General features: G+C 43.2%; 1 long non-coding RNA gene across 1 annotated transcript; it reads left to right on the top strand.

Annotated features, from left to right (window-relative positions):
* The first annotated feature begins 581 nt into the window (after nt 1–581).
* LOC133378361 (uncharacterized) lies at nt 582–5527 on the top strand. The gene is made up of 3 exons (XR_009760977.1): nt 582–668; nt 4049–4148; nt 4854–5527. It is a non-coding gene; the product is annotated as an uncharacterized LOC133378361 (long non-coding RNA).
* The last annotated feature ends 2850 nt before the right edge of the window (nt 5528–8377 follow it).

The raw sequence follows: 8377 nt of genomic DNA, 5'->3' as shown, positions 1-8377 counted from the left end.
TGAGTAGCCCAATTAGAGGCTGGGTGAAGTTGACAGCCTGGTTAAGTGTCTGTGAAATTGGCTTTAGAGGACAGATGACCACATCCAGCCATCTTCCCCCCCCCCACAAGCAGATTTGAAACAAAGACAGAATAGTTTTTTTAAGGAGTTCCCTCGAAATAATAACTTAGTTCAATTCAACTCGTAGGGAAGTAGGAAGAGTCCTACAGGTATCACTGGGATGATTAATGATATCCTGCTGCAAATTTGCCTGTCAATGAGAACTGAACAAGTTTTGAAGGGGAAAAAGCTGAATCTTTTGGAGGGTCTGATATGTGTTGGCCTTGGTTATGTTTACCTACCCTTTGGTAGATCAAGCAGAGGTGGGAAACACAGGGCTCATCTTCATGGGAACATTTCTTTGTAGGAAATATTCTTTTACCTTTGCTTTTCATTTGCAATGTCTGCAGTTCCTGCTCAGTGTTAGCTGCCAATTGCTTTTTCCCATTCACACAAGCAGGCATTCCTCTGGGGAGGATTAGTCTCGCCTTTTCTTTGTGGCCCCACCCTCTAATTATACATTTCCACTCCCTCTGGTTGCTAAAGGGATTGAGCATGCTCAGTCTGTTCTACCAGCTGCAATAGGTTCCTTTAAAAAACACACTGGAAGTACATCTGTGTTTTTCCTGGTAAGATGCAGTTGAAATACAAATCTTTGTCTGAGCAGTGTTATGCTTTTGCGCACAAGTCAGGGGGGAAAGAAAATAAAGGCACCATTTGCAGCAACATAAAAAAGGCCAGCAGTCTGGAGGGGAGTGTGACGTCCTTCCCTGGTTCTCCCTGTCAGGTTCCCACCTGCTTGTGGCTACTGCCTTTCACTAGGCACCACCAGGGACACCACCAGTCAGGACCGTCCTTTATATGGTTTCTCACTCCGCTCTAGCACAGATCTCACTAGATCCCACTGCTAGGCAGCACCACCAGTCACTTCCTGTAACCAATACTCCCAGAGACCTTGCCTGAGTCTCTCTATAGCTTGTTACTTTGTGACTGTGTGCCTATGCTGTTCCCAACCCCGTTGTATCTTTATATATAAATCATACAAGCTCTGGATACTTGACTTGTTACCATTTCTCCCTTCACCGCTGCTGCCACCATTAGATACAGTTTCTGTTCAGCCTTGGTAATTACCTTGCCCTCCCTTCTGGTCTGTATATTCCCCAGCCAAGGATCAGGCCTTTGGTAAACCAAATAAGTACTTATTTACTAACAACAGGAAATAACAAGATTACTTTAGGAATGTTTCACAAGCGTATGGTTTCATATATGGTCACTCTTTATGTTTCTGTTCATATATATACTCTTTAAATATCAGCCAAATACTATCCAAACTTCCCTCAGAACTCTGCCAACCAACCCTCATCAAACGACCTCACTCCAACCAACTCAACAACTTCTCTCTCCCTCATCACTCACAAACCTCCATTTATACCTTCAGCCAGCCAGCCACTCAGCCAATCATCATCCAGCATACTTCAGCTTCTCACCCATGTACACCCCCTTTCTCCCTCAGTCAATTACCATACATCACCTAATAGACCCGCACTTACCATATTTACAGATGCTTAACCTACAGGAACATCACAGGGAGCAACCAGAAATTGCTTGTCAGCCTACAGGAAATAAAATGAACGAAGGGAGGAGGGGGGGGAATGGGGAGGGGAACGATTGACACACCCACCTAAAAGCATTGGAGCAAAGCACTAGAGAAAGGGAGTGAAGACATTTTTTCCTTCCCTTTTCGTATTATCAGTGGATTGGGTTAGTACGGATTTACAGGCGGGAAACTGTGTGATAGCTTGTTTGCCGGTAATGTTATGAGAACCATGCAAATTTAAAGGAAATGTGAGTAGTACCAAAAACACAGTAAACCACCGTGTAGATTGTGAGGCGTCCTTCCCTGGCTCTCCCTGTCAGGTTCCTACCTGCTCGTGGTTACTGCCTGTCTCTAGGCACCACCAGGGACTCCACCAGTCCGGACCGCACTCTCTTATGGTTTACCTATCCGCTCTAGCACAGATCTCAACAGATCCCCCTGCTAGGCAACCACCAGTAACGTCCCAATACTAGTATTCCCAGAGACTCTGAATACTGGTATTGTTATTCTCTTCACCGCTGCCACCATTTGTTACAGTTCCCCTTCAGCCTTGGTCATTACCTTACCCTCCCTTCTGGTCTGTGAAACCCCAGCCAAGGATCAGGCCTTTGGTAAACCAAATTAAGTATTTATTACAGATAACAAAGCTAACAAGATTAACAAGATTTCTTCTTAAGGCACATAAGCATATGGTTTTACTCAATACTAATCCGAACTCCACCTCCCTCCTTCTCCACTCTCTCCTGTCAAACAACTCTCTAAACCCCACCAAGCAATCCACTCTTTCTCTTCTCCCCCCTGATTCCACTCTCACTCTTCCTTTTATACATTCAGCCATTTTAAACACTCAGCCAATCATCTCGCATTCTACTGCCCATTCACTCCTCCTCCTCTTTCACTCCACTTACCATGTATCTTCTAAAACAACAACACTTACCATATATACATTAATATAGGAACATCACATAGATGAACCCCAGATGTTCTCCATCCCCTGAGACAGAGCATGACTAAGAATGTGAGAAAGTCATCAGACTAAAAAGTGATCCAGTCCAGCATCCTGTTTCTTGCAGTGTCCAACCAGATGCTATGGGTATCCCACAAGCAGGAGAAGGAATAGCCACCTCCTGATTGTGATCCCCAACAACTGGTAATCAGAAGCATGCTGCCTTTGATCCTGGAGGTAGGATAGCACTAGGTATTACAAGAGATATGGAGATGCTGTCACTCCATACCTCTTTCTGCCCTCTTCTTGGTAACATCCTAGTAGTACATAACACCTTCTGTGACCAAGATTGTGCTGTGAGTTTCCCTACCTCTGCTGCAGACATACGGTGGCATGATAACATCATATTACACAGTGTGTTATACTACTTACCAAGGGAAAAAGAGAGTTGGGAGGATGATAACTCCGCATCTTTCATAATATCTATTTCTGCCCTCAGTATCCTTTGACTTGACCATTATTGTTCATTTAATGATAAGTACACTGTAGATTTCTTCCTTTCTCTTTTTGTCTTCAGAAACAATGTACCTGTTGACTTATCACAGATTGTATGTCTTGGTTGTTTTACGGAAAGTATTTGTATGCTGCCATTCTATAGAACACACAGAAATATATAAAACAACATAAAATCACAATCTCAAATGAAAACAGAGAAGTAAGAGAGCCAGTGTGGTGTAATGGTTAGAGTGTTGGACTATGACCTTGGAGACCAGGGTTTGAATCCCCACACAGCCATGAAGCTCACTGGGTGACCATGGGCCAGTCACTGCCTCTCAGCCTCAGAGGAAGGCAATGGTAAACCCCTCTGAATACTGCTTACCATGAAAACCCTATTCATAGGGTTGCCATAAGTTGGAATCGACTTGAAGGCAGTTCACCATCATCATCAAAGTTTACAGCAAAAGCAGGAGTTTTTTGCACCAGATGCAGGGCTGGCGCCAGACTGCAGTAGGCCGTTGAAGGTGGTGGCAGAGATGCGGCAGCACTACTGCTGCTGCCATTTTAGATGATGGCAAGTATGCATGCATTGGTGTGACGATGTGGAAAGTGGCACAGCCAGCCCACACTGGTGGCAGGGAAGGATATTGCCTGGATGGGTGGCACCTGCTCCGCATCAGCATCAGATTGTGGGGCACACACTGTGTGACCTGATGCAAGTGTAGATCGCAGCGTGGGTGCTACACCTCCCCAGCCCCAGCAGCAAGGCCCCCTCTCAGCCACAGGGGCCCTTGGCCAGTGCCCAACCTGTGTGCCTGCTGGCGCCTGGCCTGACCAGATAGCTTCTGGAATAAACAGGTTTTGCACTTCAGAAAGTGTGGAAGAGCCTCCTTGCAGAAGATGTTCCATAGCCTTAGCTCACTACAGAAAGGTCTACTTCTAACAGTTGATGTTCTACCTTTGTACAGTGAAAGGAGTCTTGGGCAGGGTTTGACCTGCAGAGCATGGACAGAATGTGGGGCTCCTATTTGGACATACTCTAAAGTATGGAGGTTCCAGCATGTGAAGGTAGGTAGAACATTTTAGTCCTAGACACTCACTGGAAACCAACGCAAATGCCACATCCCTGATAATATGATCTCACTTTCCTGTATACAGTATGTAAGGATGCAGGCAGAGGGCATTATACACTAGCTGCAGCTTCTGAGTCATCTCCAAGGGCAGTCCCAAATGAAGCACCTTAGAGTAGGCAATCCCAGCAATAACATAATTATGCACGGCTATTTCCTAATCTCCAGAAAAGTTTGAAGTCTGTGCAGCAAGTGCATCAGGAAGTCCCCAGTCTGAATCTCTTTGCCATGGACTCACCAGGTGGCCTTAGGCAATCCACTCTCTCTCATCGTCAGTCCCTGTCATCTGCAATATGGAGCATAATAACACAGACTTGCGTTACAGGGCTCTTGTAAAGTTTACAACTAGATGATGAACGTGAAGTCCTTTGAAAGCTTGAAAATGCTATGCAAATATTGTTTAACTATTATTGTTAGCATTATTCTTCCCAACAATAAAAGACCACCACAAAAATCTGTCTGGGTGGAGTCACAACCTGAATGATTTTGGCAAGCCATACAGATCTTCAAAGTCATGCAATATTTAGTTGATTATTTGCCAGAAAGTGGGAAATGAAAATGATTTGGAGTTTATTCTGCTTTGCTGACAAATGAACAACCAATGCCATAATCAAGGCTTCTGCATTTCTGCTCATTCTCCAAGGGCCACAACCAGGAAATGATCGAGCTTCAGGGCATGGCCACCTGCTTCTTCCCCATCTGTCACAGAACCAGCTACATCCTGCCAACACTTGGCCTCATCCAGTTATCATGTGGAGCTGATGGAAATGGACTAATTAAAGGACAACATTTAAAACTTGCCATAAAGGCTTCAGCATTTGGATGTTTCTAGGGAAGCAGAACATCATACATTGTAATAAAAGACAGAGGCCACAACTCAACATAGATGTAGCTGTACACAAACCTATTGGCATCAGTGGACTTCAACAAAGTTAAAGGTGTTTAGCAGTACGGTAATTGCTGCTGTGCTTTAAGCTGGAAGTGGAATAGCAACTCTGCCTCCAGATTCTATAGCCAATCAGGCAGGCCTCCGTCCCCAACCCCAAATGGAGAAGGGATGGCAACACTTATTTTTTTGCACAGGATTTCCCTGCCCCATAAGAACAGACTCTGTTTTATGTATTTATTTGCTTTTTTATATGCGCTCATATTATTATTTGATTGGTTTTATGTTGTTATTTTTGTTTTAATGATATTGTTTTATATTGTACACTGCTTAGAAAAGTTAAAAACATTAAGCAGCTTACATATGCTTTTCATTAACTAAACAAACAAATAAATTTTCATTCGGAGGGTTAAATACTCCCTCCCCCCAGCTGCAAATGTATTTATTTATTTATTTCAACCATTTATATACTGCTTAACACCTTTGTCTCTAAGGCTGTGAGCACACTAGTCGCCTGCAGCAAAGTGTTTCCATTAGTTCCCCCACCTGGCGGAAAAACAGCTTGATCTGCCGATCAGTTGTGAAATCTCTTTGAAGCTGAATTTTTTTTAAAAAACGCACTCAAGATCATCTCACCAGGTTTTACAGTAAAAAGGGGTGGGGTTTGACTAGCATCATGTGCCCCTGTTTTCACAAAAGAGAGGTGGAGACGCACTGGAACCAGCAGCAATGAGTGTGTCTCTGCCCTAAGAGGTGTACAATAAGGTTAAAAAGATACAATCAATATAAAATGAGTTAAAATTAACCATAAAACCAGAAAACATACTTTAAATGCTTGCCAAAATAAAAAGGTATTCACTAAGTCCCATAAGTTCAACAGGGAGGTTGCCTATCTGATCTTACCTGGAAAGGCGTTCCACAGAACTGGGCCCCCAATACTGAACACATGGCTCCTGGTGGATATGAACTATGCATTCAATCCATTTAGGAAGATAAAAAACTGATAATAAAGACAATGCTATTTGGAACAAGAAGGATTAAATTGATAGAGCTGATTCCTAGAGAAAAGAAACGGGCCATCGAGAAGGAGATGGCTAGAGCAATCTAGAAAACAGCTGGAATAACCTAATCTGCCAGAATAGCAGTGCAATAGTCCATATAAGCCTCAGGAAATTGTGTAGGTATTCTACTGAGTTTTTAAAAAAAATAAAATGTCGTGTTTTCTGCACTCTGAAATATCATAGGAAGTGAATAGGGAAAACATGAGACAGGGATGTTTTGTTCATGACATCATGCAGAAAACAAAGCACTGCTTTTCTACAGCAAATGCCCTGTGTAAAAGCAGACTAGCTCATGCATTAGATTGTGGCCAGCCTGTGAGCTAGATTGGAAAACCCAACACATTGGCAAGAGGGCAAGTACATAGGAATTTGCTTTATACTGAATCAGACCATTGGTCCATCTAGCTCAGTATTATCTACACTGACTGACAGCAGCTTTTCAGGATTTCAGGCAGGGAGTCCTTCCCAGCCCTTACCTGGAGATGTCAGGGATTGACCCTATTGAACCTGTGAAGAAACTATTCACTGAGTAGCAAGAAGAATATGAATCAGAGCATAATCTTGTTCTCCTACTTTCTTTAGCATTATTTTCTTTGAAAATCAACACAACAATAATATAAACAATAAGGCAACAAACAACAATGCCAGAAGTTCACATCACATTTTAAGTCCTATTTGGTGTGTTTTGCCGGAAAACATCCTTCCACACATCTGGGGTGCTTGTCTCTGTGTCTCTTGATTGTTTATATATTTACTAAAGCTATCCCGCGATACTGTTATGTGTGTAATTCTTTCAAGTGTCCTTACAGTACATATTATTTTTTCAGGCAAAACTGTCTCCCAGCCCTTTGGTACCAGGACTCCATAGAAAATTTAGTTGCATTTGTCCAATTCTTTTGTCAGTTCCAGTCTAGAATAAACATTATAAGATCTTTGGATATCAGGTTCTCATTTGGACCCACAGATGATTAGTAAAGATAACTGCAGGCTCACATGAACCTCCTGCCCAGTAATTGCAGAAATTTCTTGATGAACACACTGGAAAAGCATCTGAATCTCTGGGCATGTCCACCATATGTGGAAATATGTCCCAAGAGTGTTACAATCCATCTAGCATTCTGGGGAACTAGTCCCTGTAATTCTAGATAGTCTGAGGGGACTGAGGTACCAACTATAGGGAGTTTTTTTCTTATTTGTGTGAACACTGATCATATCGGTTTTTTTATTCCATACCTTTGCCCACTTTTCCTTAGATGGTTCCAGCCCTAGAACTTTCTCTCATTCTCCTTTTATTTTCTACCTTCTTTGCATCTGACTGGTTCTCAAAGGGCACCAAAATCAGAAGGGTTGTACACAACCTTCCTTCCTCTCACTCTTGTCATCTAACTTAGCATGTGTGCAGTTTAGGACATATTTGTGTGTGCAACTAAGCAAATGTTCAGTAGCAGCTAGGTGCCTTGGTTGAACCCTTTCTTCCCACATAAATCCCAGTGAGAGGTACATTCTTCTTGGTCTTCAGATTTGGCTTTCTTCTTCCTTCAGGATTTCAGCCAGGATTCTCAAGCGTACTTACACTAAGCATTTGTGCCAAATGGTCCTGTCAATTCCCCAGTGCTGTTTCTGGGATAATTGCTGGCCTGCCTTTATCTATGAGGCCCAAGGCTTTCATGCATTATTGCATTCTAGGTCATTCCTGATCAGATTGTTCATCTTTCCCATCATCTGTATCCAGCAACAGCAGCAGCAGAGACCCTTTTAATGGGAAGAAGAGAAAGGATCTTCAGGCAATTATTTCTATGGAGTAACAGCAGCAGCCGTCCTCTTACCACTACTCTAGCAGAATTCTGCTTCAAACATTTTGAAGATGAGGGGAAGCCTTGCTTTGCATCCCACACCACTCTGGTACTACTTGAAATGTAGACACCATGCCTTTTTAACTCAAGGGCTGCATTCCTTTCTGGGCAACCTTCTGAGGGCCACATGTCAGTGGTAAGTGGGGCCACAGGCAAAAGCGGATGGGTCAACAGATGTGCATTTTACCTTTGTACTGTAGGCTGGTTTCTATACTTACCCACTCCCCTCTCTATCCTCCATTCAGACAAGCAAGAAGCATTATCAGAGTTCAAGGACACTTCCCAGCAAAGCAAAAAGACTCAAAGAGCCAGTGAGGGGTGTAGCCTGGGGAGAAAGAATATCAAGGGCCAGAAAGAGGGCTGCAGG

The sequence above is a fragment of the Rhineura floridana genome, chromosome 2, assembly GCF_030035675.1.
Source record: "Rhineura floridana isolate rRhiFlo1 chromosome 2, rRhiFlo1.hap2, whole genome shotgun sequence".
NCBI classification, from domain to species: domain Eukaryota; kingdom Metazoa; phylum Chordata; class Lepidosauria; order Squamata; family Rhineuridae; genus Rhineura; species Rhineura floridana.
Note: the sequence above shows the minus strand (reverse complement) of the source record. Positions and strands in the feature narration are given on the sequence as shown.